Source organism: Myotis lucifugus, unplaced genomic scaffold (assembly GCF_000147115.1).
Source record: "Myotis lucifugus unplaced genomic scaffold, Myoluc2.0 scaffold_39, whole genome shotgun sequence".
Lineage (NCBI taxonomy): Eukaryota > Metazoa > Chordata > Mammalia > Chiroptera > Vespertilionidae > Myotis > Myotis lucifugus.
The window spans coordinates 5,567,886-5,588,118 of record NW_005871087.1 but is presented as its reverse complement, the minus strand read 5'-3'; the positions used below and the strand labels follow the sequence as shown (position 1 = coordinate 5,588,118).

Genomic DNA, 20,233 nt, shown 5'->3' with positions numbered 1-20,233 from the left:
CATATTAAATGATTCTACATAGTCTCTATATCCAAGAGTCCACAAATGTAAGTCTTGGCAGCTAACTTTTTATGGAAATACATTAAAATCATTTAAAACGCTACTTACAATAGTAACGCTTCAACCCGTGTGCTCATCAGAATTCATAAACTAAACAAGGTCAGGTGGGGCCACGAGCTGAATGACACTTCCCGAGAACATGCTAAGCCGCTACAAACACGTGGGCTGCAGTAGTGGATCGGAGCGGCCTCGGCACGTTATTTTGAGTGGAACCATGAAAAATGTTTGAGGGGAGATGAGAAGTGAAATTCCTCAGGGGAAAAGTACAGAAGGGCTTGGAATCTACTGATGGGTGCCGCTCATTACAACACTCATGTGTTCTCAGGAGCGGAGAGGTATCCTGAATTATCCCTCACCAGGAAATGTGTGCAGCAATTACACACACAGCACAGTGGAGTGTTTTGTTTGGTGCACATCATTCTCAGCCTCTTTATGAGAAGTTTCCAAATTAGGTTGGTCATCAAAATACCACAAATAAACGCTCTGTCAGCCAAAATGCGGCTCACAATTTTATTCCCTATGGGAACATGCAGAGATAATTTCTTCAGTGTGTTATTGCTGTGAAGTACTTTGACTCAAATTTTGTCAAATTTTAAATTTTATAAAATCTTTTTATAAAATTTTTGCTGTTAGCAAAGGACTGAGCAGAAGGTGACAATTTGATGAAGTTAGAGTTGGGAAGTCATGCCTTGAATTATTGTGGGCATTGGAATGATATAAAACAGTAATAAGAATATATAGCTATAATTGAACGATGTCTTCTAACTTGTTCTTATCCACGGTGGCTACTATAGTTGTTAAGAGTCTTCTATTTTCACCCTAGACAGTTTTGCTCAGTGGTTATAGTGTCGGCCTGTGAACTGAAGGGTCCCTGCTTCAGTTCTGGTCAAAGGCATGTACCTTGGTTGCAGCACGATCCCCAGCCCTGGTCAGGAGCATGTGGGAGGCAACCAATCAATGTGTCTCTCTCACATCAATGTGTCTCTCTCTTCTGTCTTTCCCCCTCGCTTCCACTCTCTCTCTCTAAAAAAAAAAAAAAAATCAATGGAGAAATATCCTTGGGTGAGGATTAACAGAACAAAACAAGAACCTTCTATTTTCAACACTGTCAGGCAAGTTAAATACCACTATGGTCTGGGCACTGGCCTGTGCACTGAGGATACAGCAGAGCATCTGCTGAAAGGAATTTCTGTCCCCCAGTAGAGAAGTCAGCAAACTCCAACTTTCTTTGTCTACTCAACATATTTGTGTTGGGTTCTGAAAGGCATAGACCTGTTGGGGGATGGAGGGAAAGAATAGTCTTAATGAAAATCAAAATACATACTTAAGTTAAATTGGAAATTACCCTGAGAACAGTGGCTCTCAACCTTCCTAATGCCGCGAACCTTTAATACAGTTCCTCATGTTGTGGTGACCCCCGATTTCATTGTTACAAATTGAACATAATTAAAGCATAGTGATTAATCACAAATACAATATGTAATTATATATGTGTTTTCCAGTGGTCTTAGGCGACCCCTGTGAAAGGGTCATTCGACCCCCAAAGGAGTCACGACCCACAGGTTGAGAACCGCTGCCTTAGAAGAAGCAAAATGTAAAATCTGAGCTAATTAATAATATTTCTCTTGGTAATTCACAGTAGAGGATTTGCCCAAAAGAAAGCTCTAATTGTAGCTATTGGTTAAACTGTGTTGAGGAGGCAGCTCTGTTCATGAGAGGAATGAAGAATAATTCAGATATTAGGAGGGGAAAGTCATTCGGGGCTTTGATAATCACTGGTTGTTTTTCTGCCTTGTCTGTATTACAGGTAACTTTTCCTGAGATGGGGCTTGCAGGGTGCTCACCTTAGGTATAGGATATACAAGGGCACCAGAAAACACAGCAATTAAGCTAATATTTTAACTCAATTTTTTAAAATAAAAATTAATGCAAAAAAACCCAGTTGGTGTGGCTCAGTGGTTGAGCATTGACCTATAAACCAGGAGGTCACGTTTCGATTCCCAGTCAGGGAATATCCAGATTGCGTTCTCGATCCCCAGTGTGAGGCATGCAGGAGGCAGCCGATCAATAATTCTCTCTCATCATTGATGTTTCTCTCTCTCTCCCTCTCCCTTCCTCTCTGAAATCAATAAAAATGTATATATATTTTAAAAATCCATGATGCAAAAATACCATAATTGAATAAGAACCAGCTTACTTTTGTCACCCATTATTTACTTTGACTTTGGCCCCCACCTAGCTCTAAACTCCCGAAACACTTTGCTCATTGGCCCTGTCCAAGGTTTCATTGTGTGTTATGGTCATGTGCATTCTTGTCCTATCAACCGCATGGATGACATCTTACTGTTAGGGACAAAGCCAGTCTGTTTTGATATTCCTCAATTTACCCAGTTATTGTACATCGCACATCACAGCTACTCTCAAAGTGCTTATTAAACCAAAGAGCTGGGCAAGTTAGAGTTCAGACCCTGTTGACATTTACTGAGCCTTCCGAAAACTATTACCTCTAAAGAGATGTATAAAAGAATTCAGAGAATCTATGTGGCAGCTTTTTGCATTTGAGGCTTTATCTTTATCTGCTTTTCACTGTTATTATATTCATTCTAAATTACTCTGTTCTGTAATCATGCTGATTTTTTAAGGAGCCTGTTATGTTGGGGTGCATAATTAGAGATATCTTGTTTTTCCTTCTTCTGGAAAAATTTGACTTGTTTTAACATCCGTTTGTGCTAATGAACTTCTCTGCTAGTATGCTCCACAGGCACTTCACATTCACTCATCCAAAACCACGTTCATCATGAAACCTGTTGCTGCTTCTCTGTGCTCTGTCTTGATGAAAAGCACCAGCCTTTGCTTAGTTTCTGAAACCACAATTCTGGAGTAAGCCTTGATTCTTTATTCTCCTTTAATGCCCTTGTCCAATCCAAGTCTTACTCTATCCCTAATACCCCATTAATATCCTTTTGGTTGATCATGACCATGGACCAAAGTTTCAGGCCCTCTTGGCAGGACCAGTGCAATCATCTCTTGTCTGGTTTTCCAGCCTCCAGCCTTTGCCACACATTTGCAAAAGTGGCCTTTGTAAAATGTAAATCTGATAACACCCTTCTCCTACTTCTAACTCATTAATGACTCACTGGCTCTTACCTTCAGGAAAACAGTCCACTCTTCATAACAATGCACCCCATGTCCTCCTCCATCTAGTTCCTTCCTTGCTGGTCTCATCTCACACTATTGCTTGGCCTGTACCCTGCATTTTCTCTATTCTGTGTAGAAGTCCCTTCCAAGTTCAGTTGCCACACTTCCCCCACCAGCCCTCGATTGGCATAGGTACCCATCCTCTGTGCCCCCATAATATTGGGCACAAAAGTCCATGAGAGCATGGAGCAACCCTGAGCCTAGTGGGGGTTGTTTTTCCCCCACTAGGCTCTGAGCTACTTGAGGAGGGGGAAGTGGCATGAGTATGTCTTTTGTTTTTGTATCCCAGCATCCAGTGAAAACCTAACACAGCAATCAAGTGTTCAGGAAACTTGCCCAATACATTTAATCACTTGTTAAATTCATTATATTATTCTCACATCCATTCCCCTCCCATCTTCTAGTTTAGATTTATATCACTTCATTCTCTATATATGTTTTATATTCCATCTAAATTGGACTAATGCTAGCTCCAAAACATATCTGTGATCTCTTATCTCTATTTGGAGATTTCCTTTTTGAATATTTCAGTTCATCTTCCACACTCTCTGCTCCAGCAAGCCTTTTCTGCTTTCCTACACATGCAAGTAATCCCGCTCTTCTTTGAACACTTCTCTCTTCTCCTACCACACACCCCCAGCACACATACACTTTATTTGTATCCGATTGCTGCAATTTGTGAACGGTCACCATTTCCTTCTTAAACTGTGGGCAGGGATTGTGCCTCCTTCTCTCTGCTCCCCCATGGGTCTTGCTCAGTGCTTTGGTCATAGAAGGGGCTCAGAATTGAATTGGAACTGAGCTGAATTGAATAAACTACCCATTTATGAAATAATTTGCTTTAGAGTTGCCAGAATTAAATGGCCACTCCAGTGGCAATATTACTCTCACTCACTAATATCATTTGATCCATGGAGGAGCTAGTTAATTAAGTAGGTGGATTAAAAAATATAATCTGCTAGAGGAAGAATGTTTTGGCAGGCACCCATACATATTTTTTTTTCTGAAAAGCATTATGATCTCTCGGCTATAATTCCTCTTGCTTTCCACCCAAAATAGCAATAGGACTTTTTGCACATGACTTTTGATGGCTGGCTTAGGGATGCAGGCCGTACACCTGTGTGCCAGATGTGAGCTGCAGCCTGTGTGCTCTCCCAGTCCATCTGCAAAGCAGACCCCATGCTGGCTCGTTTCTATAGAAAAGGGGGCATTGGTCCCCAGCCTTTTTACATGATAGGTTCCCTGGTGCTTGCCTGTTTTCCTTAACTTAAAACCCCCTTCATTGAATTTCAATGTCTTGGATGACCTTTGCCAACACAGGAGGCCTTAGTGCATTTGCTTGTCCCTGAGTCTGCTTTTTCTCTGCATGTTTGATTTTTGCCCGGTGCTTTTTTGACTCGTACCACCACTTGTGAGAGTGCTGTTTGGTCTTCTGTGGCCGAAACAGCCACATCAGCATCAAGCGTAGTTAATAGCTGATCAAGTCCTCGGGATTTCCATGTGGAGGAGCCTGTAGAGTGTCATCTGATAGTGAATGTAGCTTTCACTGGAATGAAAGGGATTCGATAACGAATGGGTCTGCATTGATGGGCACTGGGGACAGGATAGCTTTGTCATCGTCTTTGTTTCTGTAAGAATGCCTCTGCAACCGAATCTGACCCATTTCTATGCCAGTGTGCTAATAGTTGTGGAATCTCATTCATCTCAACTGAGGCCAGTTAGCCCTGGAATCCCATCTGTTTGAGTGGATGCAGTAAAATGTCATGGAAATGTGGCCATTCATTCACATCACCAGTGAGAGCTTTCTCCCTGTTAGTTTCCCTGCATTTCAAGGGACTCCAATTGCACAGATTCTTGCACCATTTAAAAACCAAAAGGTGGTGTTTGGAGTTTTCATTTATTTTTTTTTTATTTTGATTTTTAAGTGTCGACAGAGAGATAAACAGTTATAAAAATATGCACAGAATCTAAATGGAGATGCTTTCCTCCCTACAATTGAGGTAAAAAAAAATGCCTCAGCCAGATTTTTTGAGTCCCTCTTAGCATAAGATGCCCAAGGCTGTATTTTGGCCCAGAGGAATTTTTAGGCTGATTTTTTTTCCTCCTGAAAATACAGTTTAGGCAATAGAGAAACAGGATGAGTCTTAATGAGAACAGGGGTAAAAGAGGTGCTGTCTCTTACAGATTGCTGGAGTGACACAATAGTTAGGAATGTGGCAGGCCTTCCAGTTAAACTTCTGGCTAGCTGGCGGGCAAAAAACCTGGAGCCAGCGTGGCCAGAGAGCGTGGTGAGTGCTTGTAAAATCAGTCAGGAAATAATGACCATTTTCATATATTTGTCATTTCCTTAAGAAATTTCCTAAATTTTTTTTAAGTCAAGAATTTTGACTTTAAAAAAAAATGATGTCTCTGTGTGTATTTAAACATCTGATATAAATGGGTGGGTAAATAATATAGGAGACAATAGACTATTCGCGAAATATAACTATGGGGAAAAGCATTTTGTTCTGTTTCTGGGTACCCATGAGTGTGAACTGGCTTAACCAATCAATCAAACTTGCTTAAAGTTATCAGGCATTTTCATGGACTCAACGATAGTACCAGTAATTACTGTTTTCTAGGTCCAGGCCCAGTTCTAAGTATTTGCATATGTTAACTCATTTGATCCCTGTCACAAACTGGTGAGCAAAGTACTGTTTTTATATAATCCCATTTTACAAATCAGGAAAATGAGACTCATTAAAATTAAGATTTTACCCTTCGCTTATTTCCTAGAATAAGGTCCCCTCCTTATTTGCAAGGTATGGATTCACAAAGCAATGTGCCTACCAGCTTTAACCCAACAGCCAGAACTAATGCAGCAGACTGTTATGTATCCAGAATGCCTATCATCTGACATACTCTGAATTAATAGCTTTTCCAGAATGTGGGTCTCTTGACTTTGAAAGAATGCAACAGTTGGTATATGGCATTTTAGCCCATAATATGATATTTGCACAAGTAAGGTTAAATACTTTAAATATAATGTCCTGCCCGAACACATACACAAATAAGAAACATTACAGCTCATGCATTACCAGCCAAACTGTCAAGATACCGTTGCTGTATTTTCTTATGAATGTCCTTTCTCCTATTTTTATTCTGAAAACTAGGCTACCAATATGTGACCTGGTGATCATGTCATCACTTTATACCACACATAAAACCAAACTATGCCATAATATTAGAATGCTGTGATTATTAAAGTGGTAATTGTTTTTAAATATTATTTTATAATCAATGGCTTGAATTCTTACTATGTTATAATCTCTGATAAACTGTGTTATGTATTTAAATGACTGCTATTGGTTTCAAAAATGACCCTTGAGGAAGCTATAGACCTGTTTCAGTGGGGCTACCAATGCTCAAAGTTTCTTTGGAATTCTTCTTCTATTTAATTGCTTTTGTAGCAGCCATTAGTTTATTTAGGAAGGTGGCCACTCTTCATGCTTGGTATAGATTTGCTTTGAAAATGTAATTTCGGAAGTCCAGTCAATAGGGGCAGGGGAGATTTGGGAATGAAAAATGGAACCACAAATACTGTCATGAATTAATAATTATTTTTATATGATCAATGGCTTTGTTAGTCAGGCTGGCTATAATATACACCTCCAAATCTCAGTTACTTTATTCAATACCCATTTATTTCTTGCTAATGTCACATTCCAATGCAGGTCAATAGTCTGCTCCATACAGCCATTCAGGGATCTAGGCTCCTTCTATGTAGTGGCTTTGCTGTCTCCTAGGCCGACAGAGATCTATATTAGACCGTGGGCACCTGGCCAGCAATTGAGGGAAAGAGAGAACATGAAGAATTTCACAGGAGGTTTGGGGAATCAGGCCCAGGGGTGGCACACATCATATCCACCCACATGCCACTGGCCAGGGCTCAGTCATGCCCCTACCTAATTGCAGGGGACATTGGGAAATATTGTCTGGCAGTGTGACTAGAAGGAAAAGGAAATGGGATTTGGTGAGAACATAGCAATGTCTCTGCCACATTACCTCTAGTGAAGTTCTCTTCCAAAAAGGTGCTCCAAAAATGTCTTCAATAATTGCAGCATAATCTGAATACGTTGTTGAGCCACTTAGTATCATTCTTTTCAAGTAAAAGTACCCCTTGGAAGTACATTCTGGGGGATTCTTATATTTGTTTTAAATGTTATCCACATCACATATGTGTTTCCATTTAGAAGAGATAGACAAAGCAGTTTCAAGATCTGTCATCTTTGATCTGTCACATCTTTTAGGGGTCTCTCTGGCAAACATAGAGAGACAGAGAGCACGTCTCGTGCTGTGAGTGCAAAACTGCCAAGGGAGAAGAAATCATTGGGATACTTAAAAAGGAAATAAACTGTTCCCTAAGGAAGGGTACCAAGCTTAGTGTTCAAGTGAGGTCAAGTGTTTCATTTTTCTTCTAGGCACTATCTTTTTTTTCTCCCAAGCAGAATAAGAGAAGATATTTCAGACAAGTCCTTATTTGCAGGAAAGAGGTGGCTACTTTTCATTCTTCTACTCTCAAGTCTCTTGAAAACTGTAGCTACGATGATTAAGTCAGTGAAGGAAATCTGTCAATAAAAAAAGTAAGACAACAAAAACCATGACATTTGCTATTTTTGTTTCAGACTCTTTTTACAAGCATGCGTGCACAAACCCTCTCATTTTTATTCTTTCACTGCCTCCATCACATCCACTTCAGGTTAAACAGCCTATCACATAGGTCCAGACTCTGGCAATTTTCAAGGAATCTCTGAGGCTGCAGATAAATAAATGACCTTGTACAATTTTCACATGACCTAGCAAAAGGCAGAATGGTCAAATAAACATTTCAAACACTCATTCAGGAATGGTTGTACATTCCCAGCAAAGGGACCACACTCTTGCCTCTTCTCTTGACATGACTCTGACCCCTGGCTTCCTTTTAAACCCACATCTCTACACCTGACATCATGGGGCTTCATCTGTGCTTTGGTGTTGTAGGAAACTTTAATAGGTAGTGGTGAGTATCTTCAAGTTTCTCTCCCTGGCCAATACCACAAAGTGGGTTTTTCCCTCTGGGGAGGAAAATTCTATTTTGGTAAAATTGGATCTTGGCTCCGGGATGAGTAATGTTAGTGCTTGTGGTTCATGTTCTTGATTAGATCCTTCAGGACTCTGAGTGGGCTGGTGTATTAGTTTCCTGTTGCTGCTATAACAAATGACGGCAAACTCAGTTGTTTAAAAACCACATAAATGTATTATCTTATAGCTCTAGAGGTCAGAAGCCCATAATCAGCTGCTCTGAGCTAAAGTCAAGGATTCAGCAAAATTGGTTCCTTATGGATCTGGGGAGAGAATCTGTTTCCTAGCCTTTTCCAACTTCTAAGGCTGACTGTATTCTTTGGCTGTTGGCACCTTCCTCTCCCTTTAAAGCACACTACTCCCAGTTCTTCTTCCATCATCATATCACCTTCTCCTCTTCAGTAATCAAATATCCCTTGGCCCCCCTTTTACAAGGATCCCTGTTATGATATTGGGCTACCTGGGTAATCTCCCCCTTTCAAGATTCTTAACTTTATATCATCACATCTGCGAAGTCCCTTGTGACATATAAGGTAATATTCTCAGGTTACAGGAATTAGGATAGGGACACGTTGGGGAGCCATTATTCAGTTTACCACAGCTGGTGTAGAGGAGCTTTACACAGAGAACTAATTCCATGTATGCTATGGTCTGATTTATATGTTGACATCCTAACCCCCAAGGTGATGGTATTAGGAGGTGAGGCTGCTAATAGGTGAATAGGTCATGTGGGCAGAGCCCTCAATATTGGGATTAATTCTCTTATAAAAGAGACCCCAGAGAACTAGTTTGCCCGCACCACCACCACTACCACCACCACTATGTAAACCACAGCTAGAGGGCACCAGCTCTGAACCCGGAAGAGGACCCCTGCCAGAACATGACCATGCTGGACATTGATCTTGGACTTGCCAGCTTCCGGGACTGTGAGAAATAAAGTCTTTTGTTGATAAGCTACCCAGTCTATGGCATCTTGTTATAGCAGCCCTAGCAGACTAAGATAATAAAGTAGGACTGTCAATCAGAAGCCTCCTCCAGACTTAGTTCATGGTCTCTATGGGCTCAAACATGTACAATTCTCATCATTCTCTTCTGTCCTTTTGCCACCCCACTCTTCTTATAAATACAATTTGGTAGTTTGTTGTATGAAAGAGAAAAGGCAAAATACAAAATAATTAAACAGTTAAAGATTCAGGCCTCACCAAAATAACAATGCTGTTCCTGACACTGAAGCCAAGCTTAGCAACGCAATACTAGCTATTGTGACTTGTTTTACCTACTTTTATAAATACCTTGGGTCTATTGTCCTCTCTGTCTCATGTCTCTTGCTCAGTCACGGTTTCTCTAGCCTCTTGGCTTCTGCCCACTTCTCTAGCTCTTCCCATGTGCATGCCATCCTCCTTTCTATGTCTTTCTTGGTGTATTGGGCATTCAAAACAAATTAATAGGAAGGATAGATGTGTTACCATCCAATATGGAGATTCCTGTTTGGAATACTACTACTTCTAGGCTATATCATAAGCCACTCACCAGCCTATAGATGGTCGACTTTCCCTTGAAAACCAGACTCTAGTCCTGTCATTTTGCTTGGCTTGGCGGGATTCCATGACATGAAGTATGGAAGACATTGTACAAGGGGTTGCCTGCTGCTTGGTATTTTCTTAAAAATAAATAGTGGTACCATCAGATATTTGCTCCAACACATCATTCATACATTCATACATTATGTTTTGGAAAAAACTCTAGGCAAGGCCGACTTTTCAGGAGGTATGTGTCATGCTAGCATACATAGCAACTTTGGGTTGAATGTTGATTCCCTAAGAACCCATATTTATATTACTACTCCCATAACTTTTGAAGTTAAATCTTAGACTTTTTTTTGTAGATTCTAATGTGCGTAGATTCCTGCTGGTTATTTTCTGAAAGTCATATTTTCACTTTGGGTGTCTTTAGCAGATGGAATCTTATAAAAATGGCCTAAAAAGGAATACAGGGACATTGTGTATATGCTTTTAAAAATAGGACTTTAATGTGCCAAATGACCTCCTCCTGGTGCCGAGGAGTGATTCGGATTTCACTCTCCGCTCATTTGGCAGTCAAAGGAATTCCTCGGACTGTGTTATTTCCTCTAAATGACTCTGTTCTATCTCTTTCATTCCCAAATTAAATTAATAGGAGATAAGAGATCTCTCTTTTTGGTCAAATTTAAGTTACTCAATGTGGTTTCCCTAGGATTAAGTTGAACATAATTTTATCAGTAACATTTATGATGAAGATGGTGGATATAAGAAAGACTGCAAAACTACCAGGCATGCAAAACTGACTTCCTTACAGCCATGTTTCTTTTCTATCAAGAATAGCAGTGAAAGCAACTGACAGGATTTGTGCTGAGTTCGGAATTTTTGCTGAAAACAGGTATTTGGCTGAATGCATTTGAGCAATTTTAAGTGGCATTACCTGGAACCAATGCCTTAAATAAATAGGGAGGTCTGAGCTAAAATAAACTGGAAAAAGAGGACAATGCACATACTGTCTGTTGAAGCAAAGATTTCCCCACAACAAATTCTAAATCAGCTAAAGAAACCCAGGCGAGTTTTCTGTGCTGCATCACAAGAAATTTAAAAATCTATCTTTTGTTTGCTTCTGCCTGTTTTTTTATGGTGTCATTGAATTTTAGGAGGAGGAAATGGATACAGTGTTCTCTCCCACAATCTTGTCTGTTTTGTTGCTTGGACTACAATTGAAGCCAGCACAGTTTAATTAACATTAATTGCCTTGTTAAAGTGTTGGGTTCCTGTGTCTCAAGGCAGATGCTAATAAGAGTCCTCTCTCCAACTCGGAGTCTCAAGAAAGCACATATGAAATCATCAATGCTTTAAGTGGCATTTCTAATTATCCAATATGCCTGCAGGTGCATGGCTAAGGCAGATCAAATTCCATCTTTATTTGCTTATTAGAAGAAGGTGTTTGACAAAACCCATGGCATGTTCATGAAGGCAGGTCCAATCTCACTTTTTGTTGTTTTGTTTCAGATTGGCACCAGTGTTGTACTGTCTTTCTTTTTCCATATACTGATAACAATTTAGACGTGCTGAACTAACCTTATCTCAGCTGGGGTCTTGAGTGAACCCTTCCCTCTTAGATTATTCTTTAACTCTCTTTTCATAAAAATAATTAATTTAGAACTGAACAGCATTAAGGGATCATTCCCTTATGCCAAACTTATTTGACCACAGGTTCCTTTTTTTAAAATTTAGCGACTTTCTAGTGAAATATAATAGATGAACAACATGCACTTTTCCTTATTCCCTCCCAAATATTTACTAAAATGGTAGGAAAAAGAAGAAGCCATTAAAGTTAACAAGAACACACGAGTATGCTAATTGTAGACAGGAAATGGCAACATTTTTTGAAGATGGGAAGTAGATGGGCAGTAGTCATGAATAAATTAGCAAAGTGCAGAAAGCAGATTGCTAAGTGCCTAAAGAAGGAGACACAAGCTGCAGGATTTGGGACAGTCCCAGAGTGTAGAGGCACCAGATATCCTGGGGGCAGGAAGTGATGACTGAGATAGGAAAAAATGGTTAAGTTCTAAACAAGGAGCAGAGAAAGCTGCTCCTCCACTTATTACATTCCGGTAGTTACTGCAACCTAACCCTGGTAAGAAAGGTGAGTCTATTCTTTGAAGATACTGAACTAGAGAGGTTACTGTGTTCTGGACACCCAGCATCAATGTGGAGTGGGGAGATGGTACTAGACTAGGAGGAAGAAGTGAAAGGCTACACATTTCATAGTTAGCCCACTGGCAGCCCCAGGCTTATTCTTCCTTTCAAATACCAGAAGTCTTTTCAGTACGCCTTTTTCTTCCCTTCCCATCCTGGGCAGACTGTTAGAGGATTTCTCAATGGAGTTACAACGCATTTGTGGGGGAGGAAAAATAATCCTCCCCCTCCCGTTCTGAGTTCTTGACTGAAACCCCTGTAATAAAAGACAGATTAACAAGAGAAGAACAAGAAAAGTTTATGAACATGTACACCTGATGTTTACGTTGATGATAACCAGAGAAAGATAAATGAGTAATTCCAGAAGTGACTTAGAATTCAGGATTAAAGCGCTTCTTAATAAGGGAGGGCATGGGGGTATGGAGTTGCTTAGGAGGAAGTAAATGGTTTTAGGAAAGATGAATGGGCCCTCACCAGCATAGATGGGAGGAGTGATAGTGTGTGACAAAGTTCCCCTGTGTATGATGCTGACTAGATACTCCTCTCTGGTGAGAAGAGTGAGTCTTTGCTGGTTGAGGAAACTGCTGGGGAGGAGATTTATCCTCTTTTTGGAGGATCTGCCTTTAGGCACGTTAGGAGAATTCAGAGAAAGTCTGTTTTTCCGTTGTTTTCTTTTTCAAGTGCCTACTTCTCAAAATAATTAATATACCACAGCAGCATATTTTGGGGTGGCGTTTTCTACCTTTCAACCTCTAAATAAAAAAGCCTAAAACTCCCATTGGGGGACTCCCACAAAGAAATGTCCACGTTAGATCACTTTCTCAGGAAACGCACCCTTAGACAAGGTTTGCTCATGAAAACAGTGCTTGCCATAAGTTTCCCCGTTTAGATATAAATAGGGCTAGAATTGTGCAGATAATACGATTGAGAAATGCATATAGGACTAAAGGAAATAACAGAAAAAAGTGAAAAGGAACAGAGTTGATGTAGAGAGCAGAATAAGACATTAAAATAAAAACTATTATTAATATCCTAAATGGTATTCAGAAAAGATAAGGCATGCATGACAAAAAGCAGAATTATAAATAAATGGGAAAAATAATAAAAACTCTTGTATATTAAAAATATAGTAGCATAAGTATAAAATGCAATAGAGTAAGGCCCTGGCCAGGTAGCTCAATTGGTTGGAATGTCATTCCAGTACACCACGGTTGCAGGTGACACCCCAGTCAGGGCACATACAAGAAGAATCCAATGAATGCATCAATAAATAGAACAACAGGTCCCATGAAAGTATAATGGAGCTGACAAATTCCTGTCAATAGTGACATCATAGTACAATGCATTACTCATGTGTTTGTGATGATGTTGGTGTAAAAAACTCATTTGCTGTCAGTTGTATAAAAGTATAGCACGTACAATTGTGTACTATACATAACACTTGCTGATAAACACGATGTTACTGGCTTATGTCAAAAAAGAAAAAAAATAGAACAACATATCTCTTTCTATATATAAAAAAAATTTAAAATTCAATAGAGTAATTGGGAGTTAAATGTGGAGAATATATTGCAGAAAGTAGAGTAAATGGATAAAGAAGTAGAAGATGAGAAAATATGCAATAAAATTAGAAAATTCATGTAGAAGGTCTACTATCTAATATAATTTTCAAAAGGAGAGAACAATATATATATCAAAGAAGATATTATCAAATAAAGAAAAAAAAATTTCCTTAACAGAAGAACATGAGTTATCAAATTGAAGATTTTTCCCAATTGTCTAGCACATGCAGGAAAAGATCCATGGGGATAAAGAAGATTATAAAGGCTTACAGAAAAAGAAAAGTGTCACACACAAAGGATCTGAAATCATAATAGTATTAGGAATTTCCAGAGTGATATAGAAAGCTTGAAAAGTGGTATAATGTACTTTAACATTTTAATTTCAAAGGCTATTTCCAAACCACAATTTTAATCCAACCAGACTATCTAACAGGCGTGAGGTGTAACCTAAAAAATATTTTAATATATAAAATGTCTCCAAACATGCACTATTCCTCCCATGCACTATTTCTCAGAAAGTTAAGGAGAAAAGCCACCAAGATGAAGAAGTAAACCAAGAAAATGGAAGACCTGAGATCTACAAAAGAGTTCCAAAAAACCCCAGAAAAACAATAATAGAAAGTTCTACTTTGACAGCTATGCATGAGACTAGGAAAGCAGCCAGTCAGCCCTGGGGTGGGAGGAATGTCCCCAATTGTAGAACTCATATATCATATGACATGTCTGGCAAAATTTTCAGAGAGTTGGGAAAGAATTATTCATAGATACAAAAACAATTAAACTGTATAAACAAAGCAATTATTAACTCCAGGAAAACCCAAAAGTTTTGTAAGAAAAGAACTGTAAATAGAGTGCATCATGTGGCTCAGCTGTAACAATATTTACCTAGTCATAGTTATGTAAGCATAATAATATAGATGATTGAATGATTTTTATTTTTTCAAGTTGTGATGAAGTTCTGTTGGGCGTGAGACAGGAGGAAGAGTTTTATTTCTGTGGGCAATAGCCTAAAAGAGCTAAATCACATTTACAGTAAAAGCCAACAGGTAGTTGGTGACAAAATTATGCAAAACCTTGTCTAAGTATATGACCTATAAATATAAATAACAGAAAAAAAACCAATAGCTAAAATATTTTCGAGTAGTTTCTCGTAGGGAGGAGAGCTTCAGGATGGGGAAGGTAAATTATTGTTTTTCTTTATGAATCCAAAGCAGGGTCAGGAAGCCGTGGTCCATGGGCGAAATCTGGCAGGCTGCCGGTTCTGTAAATAATGTTTTATTGGAATGCAGCCATGCCTGCACATTCATGGACTGGCTGGGGTTGCTTTTCTGCCCTAAGAAGTTGGTGCAAAAGCAGAGTTGAGTGGTTGTGACAGAGACTGTACGGCCTGCCATCTAAAATATTTCCTTTCTTTGTAGAAGAAATTTGCCAATCTTGTGCCTAGAGCAGTGCTTCTCTACTTTTAGCTGAATCAGAACCATCTGGAGGCTTGTTAGAACAGATTGCTGGGCTCACCTAGAATTTCTGATTCTGCAGATCTCGGGTGGGGCTTGAAGAATCTGCATTTCTAACAAGTGTCCAGATGATGCTGTTGCTGGTGGACCAGGGACTCTGCTTGGAGAACCACTGGTCTAAAGGAACTATTTGGCCTTTTTAAAAAAATCATATGTAAGTATCAAGTTTATAAAATCAATATTTAGCAGTATAAGCTTGGAAGCTTGCATGAAAATTTAAGCTATAAACAGCCTCCAGTGAATTAAATGTGACACGAAATGATTAAAATGTAAGTTTTTAAACCTTATATTGGAACAAGAACCTTAACAAGTTAAACTGGAGAAAATATACTGTGTTTTATCTATAATCCGATCTCACAGATACAAGCATAGATGTTAACGATTTCTGTGGCCTCTGCCTCCGCACTGGCACGTTTCATCCAAGCGGTTGGTGGGCAGACCTATCACTCCCCGTCCTGTCATTCCATCGTTTATCAAAGGCAGATTCCTGACTAGAACAACACCATCTATGCAAACAGTTATTGAAAAATCTTTTCTGTTTCCTGCTCTAAAAGATTTTTTCAGCATTTTTAAAAATTGAGTATCTTCTTGTGAGACACCTGTGTTCTGAACAACACAGTTTAAGGAACTTGATTTGAAACCTACTCCTCTTCTCTTGACCCCTCTCACAGATGAAGAAACTGACACCCAGGGAATGATGGTGGTCGATCCAAGACCTCCTGACCCAGTCCCCACTTCCTTCCCCTCCTGCACCCCAGCTCCTGTTTGCTTTGCCTCAGGGGGTGAAGAAAAGAACCCTGAATGAGCCCAAACTCAAATTAGACATGAAGGGCGGGGGGAACCACTGCTAATACCAGTGAACAAAGAAAACTCTCTGCTTCCAGGAATAGCCTTAATCAGTCACATATGTGAACACAGACCCACTGACCGTTCAGACAGTTTTCCACCAACATAACAGGATTTTCCCGACACATTGATTTTTTTTTCTTTTGCCTATTATCAGTATCAGTCTTTTTTTTTTTTTTAAGATCCTAGGCATGATAGCAGACCTTTTAACCAGGCAGGCAGGATGCCAAAAATCTGAAGTGTTTGAAAGCAAAGAGAAATAAAGGATATTGAGGGGAGAAATAGTCCCTGATTGGTAAAAACAAACAAACAAACAGCTTTAAAAATCTAAGAATTGTGCCCTGCGGGGGTGGGTTTGCTGAACTGTCAGCTCCACCAGTTAATGAGGCAGTTTGTCTAATGGAGATAGAAAAGACCACTGATAACAATGCTGGGCTTTGTGTGTGTGATTTAAAAATCAAATTGAGTGGAAATGCAGCAAACACTAAATGGTATTGTTTATTTTCTAATTAATTTGCTGCAAACTGCAAAATTCAAGTGCTAAATATGTTAGCTGGTGTGTGATTTTTAGAAGAGAAAGCAATGGAAACATTTACCTCTCATAGTCCATTTGCTTTCTTTTCATTCGAGAAACAAGTCGTGGTTTGAAAGTTTGAAAAGGACATTGATATTTGGGGTGGGACATCCCTTTTGTGTGTTACATAAGCCAACCAGGGATGTAGTCTCCTTTGTAAGGTTTCGTGGAGATGCAGGGAGCCTGGGACCATATGGTCTGACTGTTGAAGATGCTCATTTTTAATATTAATAGGCCAGGGATCCAAGGCCCTGCCGAGAATGTCATCTAAGTGAGGACAGCTGCTCCCATCACAACTGCTCATGGACTTTTTCCTCTGTGGGACACAACCAGGACCACGCATGCGCTCAGTATAAATAGTACAACCAACCAGATCTAGGTGCAAATTCTGGCTTAGCCTCAGGCTGACTTTGTGGTGTTAGGGACGAGTCATTTCAATTCACTAAGACTTAGTTTTTTTCCTCTGAAAAATAGAGATTATAATGCCTGCCTTATGGGACTATTCTTAGATCTACACAGCTCATAAGTGAAGTGCCTGACACACAGTAAACAAATAAATGGAAGTTGTGACGTATTGGAACATTTTAGGATTAGTAATAACCAAACGCTAACTTCACAAACTGAGGAATCGGTAAGCTCTCGAGTCTTTGTTCTTAAATTTACCTAAATCCCACCTCTTCTTCACTTCCATGACAAATGTTTTAGTCCTAATGCTCTTTCCCATGGACTTTTGTGATGTGTTCTCCCCCTGCCCTAACCCCAAAGCCTCTTGTCCATTCCTGCAAGCTTGTTCTCAGGAGCATGTCATCTGATGGGACAATACACGTATTTGTAGCAAACTTTTGCCAACTGTTTACTATCTACCTCAGCGGTTCTCAACCTGTGGGTCGAGACCCCTTTGGGGGTCGAATGACCCTTTCACAGGGGTCGCCTAAGACCATTGGAAAACACATATATAATTACATATTGTTTTTGTGATTAATCACTATGCTTTAATTATGTTCAATTTGTAACAGTGAAAATACATCCTGTATATCAGATATTTACATTACAATTAATAACAGTAGCAAAATTACAGTTATGAAGTAGCAATGAAAATAATTTTATGGTTGGGGGTCACCACAACATGAGGAACTGTATTAAAGGGTCGCGGCATTAGGAAGGTTGAGAACCACTGATCTACCTAGTCTTTACTGTGCATCAGATACTGTCTCTTAATTCCCAGTTGTTCCCCTACACTCACTACTTTAATTAGTGTTAATTAGTGTTCTTGATATTACCTCATTTAATCCTCACAACACCCCTCTGAAGTAAATTGTATTATTACCCCAATTAAAATTAAACACACACACACAACATATTGAGAGGTAATTGTCAAAGGGGTGGAGCCATGATTTAAACTTAAGCAGTCTGGCTCTAGAATCAGGCTCTTAACAGTTGGCCTTTATGCTGATCTTGAAATACTGTTCCTGCTTTGTGCAACGTGGGCTTACACCCAGGGCTTGCTGTTCAGTGAGCTGCAGAATTTTGACTTTTACTGAATATTGGTCATCAGGGCCAAGGTAAACCTCTGACGTGCATAGCCAGCCCACTCTAGAATCTATTTCAGTTTTCTTCTATTCCCTGTCTTGAGGAATTCTCAGTGCTGAGCATCCTGAAAATGCCCTTTGTAGGGGACAGGGCAGCTTTGTCCTCCTCAACAATATGACCTCAATGGGAGCTGTTAAAACTAGAAATTCCATGAGAGCAGAAGACACATTATTGTTGTTCCACTCTGTATGTTCTAGTACCTACACCAGCACCTGGCACATAATTGTAAGTTAGGATTTGACTGACTGATGAATGATTGAATGGGTGGACAAATGAATGATGGTGGTAAGAATAAATTGCTGGAGAGATGGATGAGTAGACGGTATTCTTATAAAAGTGTATACTGTTGACAATAAGCATTGATATAAAATATTTCTCTGATCTTTGATGACTATATCTTACTTACCTTTTATTAGATTATAGTTTTCTCCCACAATTCTGTTTATCTTGTTGGGTGTATCATTCCTAATGGCTGCATTAAAATCCAAAGTTCTTCATATGAGATATGTAAAATCTTGGAAGCATAAAGGTTAGGACAAGATTAATCAAATTGTTTTTAAAAGAAGCAAAAAAATCATGTATTCATTCATTTATTCAACCAATATTTCTTGAGCATCTGCCTGTCTGGTACTAGTATAGGAGCTTAAACTAGAGCTGTTAACAAAACAGAAAAACTTTGCCCTCCTGGTGAGTACATTCTAATAGGGGAGACAGACAAAAACAAACACTCCCACTGTGTAATGGATCAAGTTAAGTGCCATGGAGAAAAATTAAACAGGGTGAGGACTATAGAAATGATGGTGGGTGGAGATTGATATTTAATATCAGATAGTTATTTTGAAATTGCATGTAAGTTTCATTCTATATTAGAATGTGAACATTTAAGAAAATTAAAGTAGTGAGTGTAGGGGAACAACTGGGAATTAAGAGACAGGTTAATATTAGAGATTTTTCATAACTTGATTAAGAGGAGAATATTTTTGACTTGTGACATACATACATACATATATTTTTTCTTACAGGATTAGCATCTCTGGACTTTTAGAGTGATAGCATTTCCCAGCCTCAAACTGAAAGGGAAAAAAAGATATCCATAATCAGCATAGCAAAATGAGAGGTGGATAAACCATGCTGGGAAGACCCAAGGTCATCTGCTGAACTGTCTTGCCTTTGGTCCAGAACACAGCTCAGACTCAAGTGTTGCCCTGAATTTACCTCTACAACTTTGGTTCAAGACCCTGAGTGATGTGTTCCCACCCCAGAACACCTTCCATTTTGTGAGGCCTGAAACATGACCACCAGTAGCCACGCATGCCCCGTCCCGGCAGTGAATGGACACATGACTCACTATCCAGCCGCGCCCTACCCATTACTCTTTCCGCCTGTCATCGGAGGACTTTCCCTGCCTCCTCTTCATGGCCTTCATGGGCACCCTCCTCCAAGTGGATGCAGCACCCCATCACCTGCAAGTAAGTACCACTGGAATCTCCTCTCTTATCTCTTTGTTGATTGGCTTAACAGACCTGAGAAAACAGGATGGTTCATATCCAGAGGGGGTTTTTATTCCATTGGATGTTGGTTTCTCTTGGTCTAGAATTGTACCTTTAGTGCAATTGGCAGAAATATGAAACAGATAAATGGTGAATTTTAGAATTTGGGTCATTCAAAACCACACTGATATTTTGCTAGATTTTATAAAATGTAAACACTGATATTCTGTTAGATTTTATAAAAGATAATCAGCATATGCGGCCAATATACCTGAAGAAATTAGACACTTAATGATGTGAACAGTGAATTAGTAGTTGGTGCCATAAAAATCATTAATGATAATTGTGGATTGAACATCGATTTTGGTTATAAAGTTCCCTTTGACTATCTTACTGATTTCCCAAGTACTGATAACATGCATAGTTGTTCTCAACTTCCCAGGGACCTTTGCTACCAATTCATATCACATAAGCTTTTTCAATGCCCTTGACCATTTGACTCTACTCAGCTATTTCTTTCTTCCAATCTTCTCTAAAATGTGGGATGCAAAGTACTATAGAACAAAAGTAGAGTTAG

At 39.4% G+C, this 20,233-nt stretch overlaps 1 long non-coding RNA gene across 1 annotated transcript in view; it reads left to right on the top strand.

The window, feature by feature from the left end:
- The window catches only part of LOC111825770, a 255,304-nt gene extending 236,061 nt beyond the window's left edge, over positions 1-19,243 (top strand). The window contains exon 3 of the long non-coding RNA XR_002828957.1: positions 19,189-19,243. This is a non-coding gene — a long non-coding RNA (uncharacterized LOC111825770). The remainder of the gene's footprint in view (positions 1-19,188) is intronic.
- The last annotated feature ends 990 nt before the right edge of the window (positions 19,244-20,233 follow it).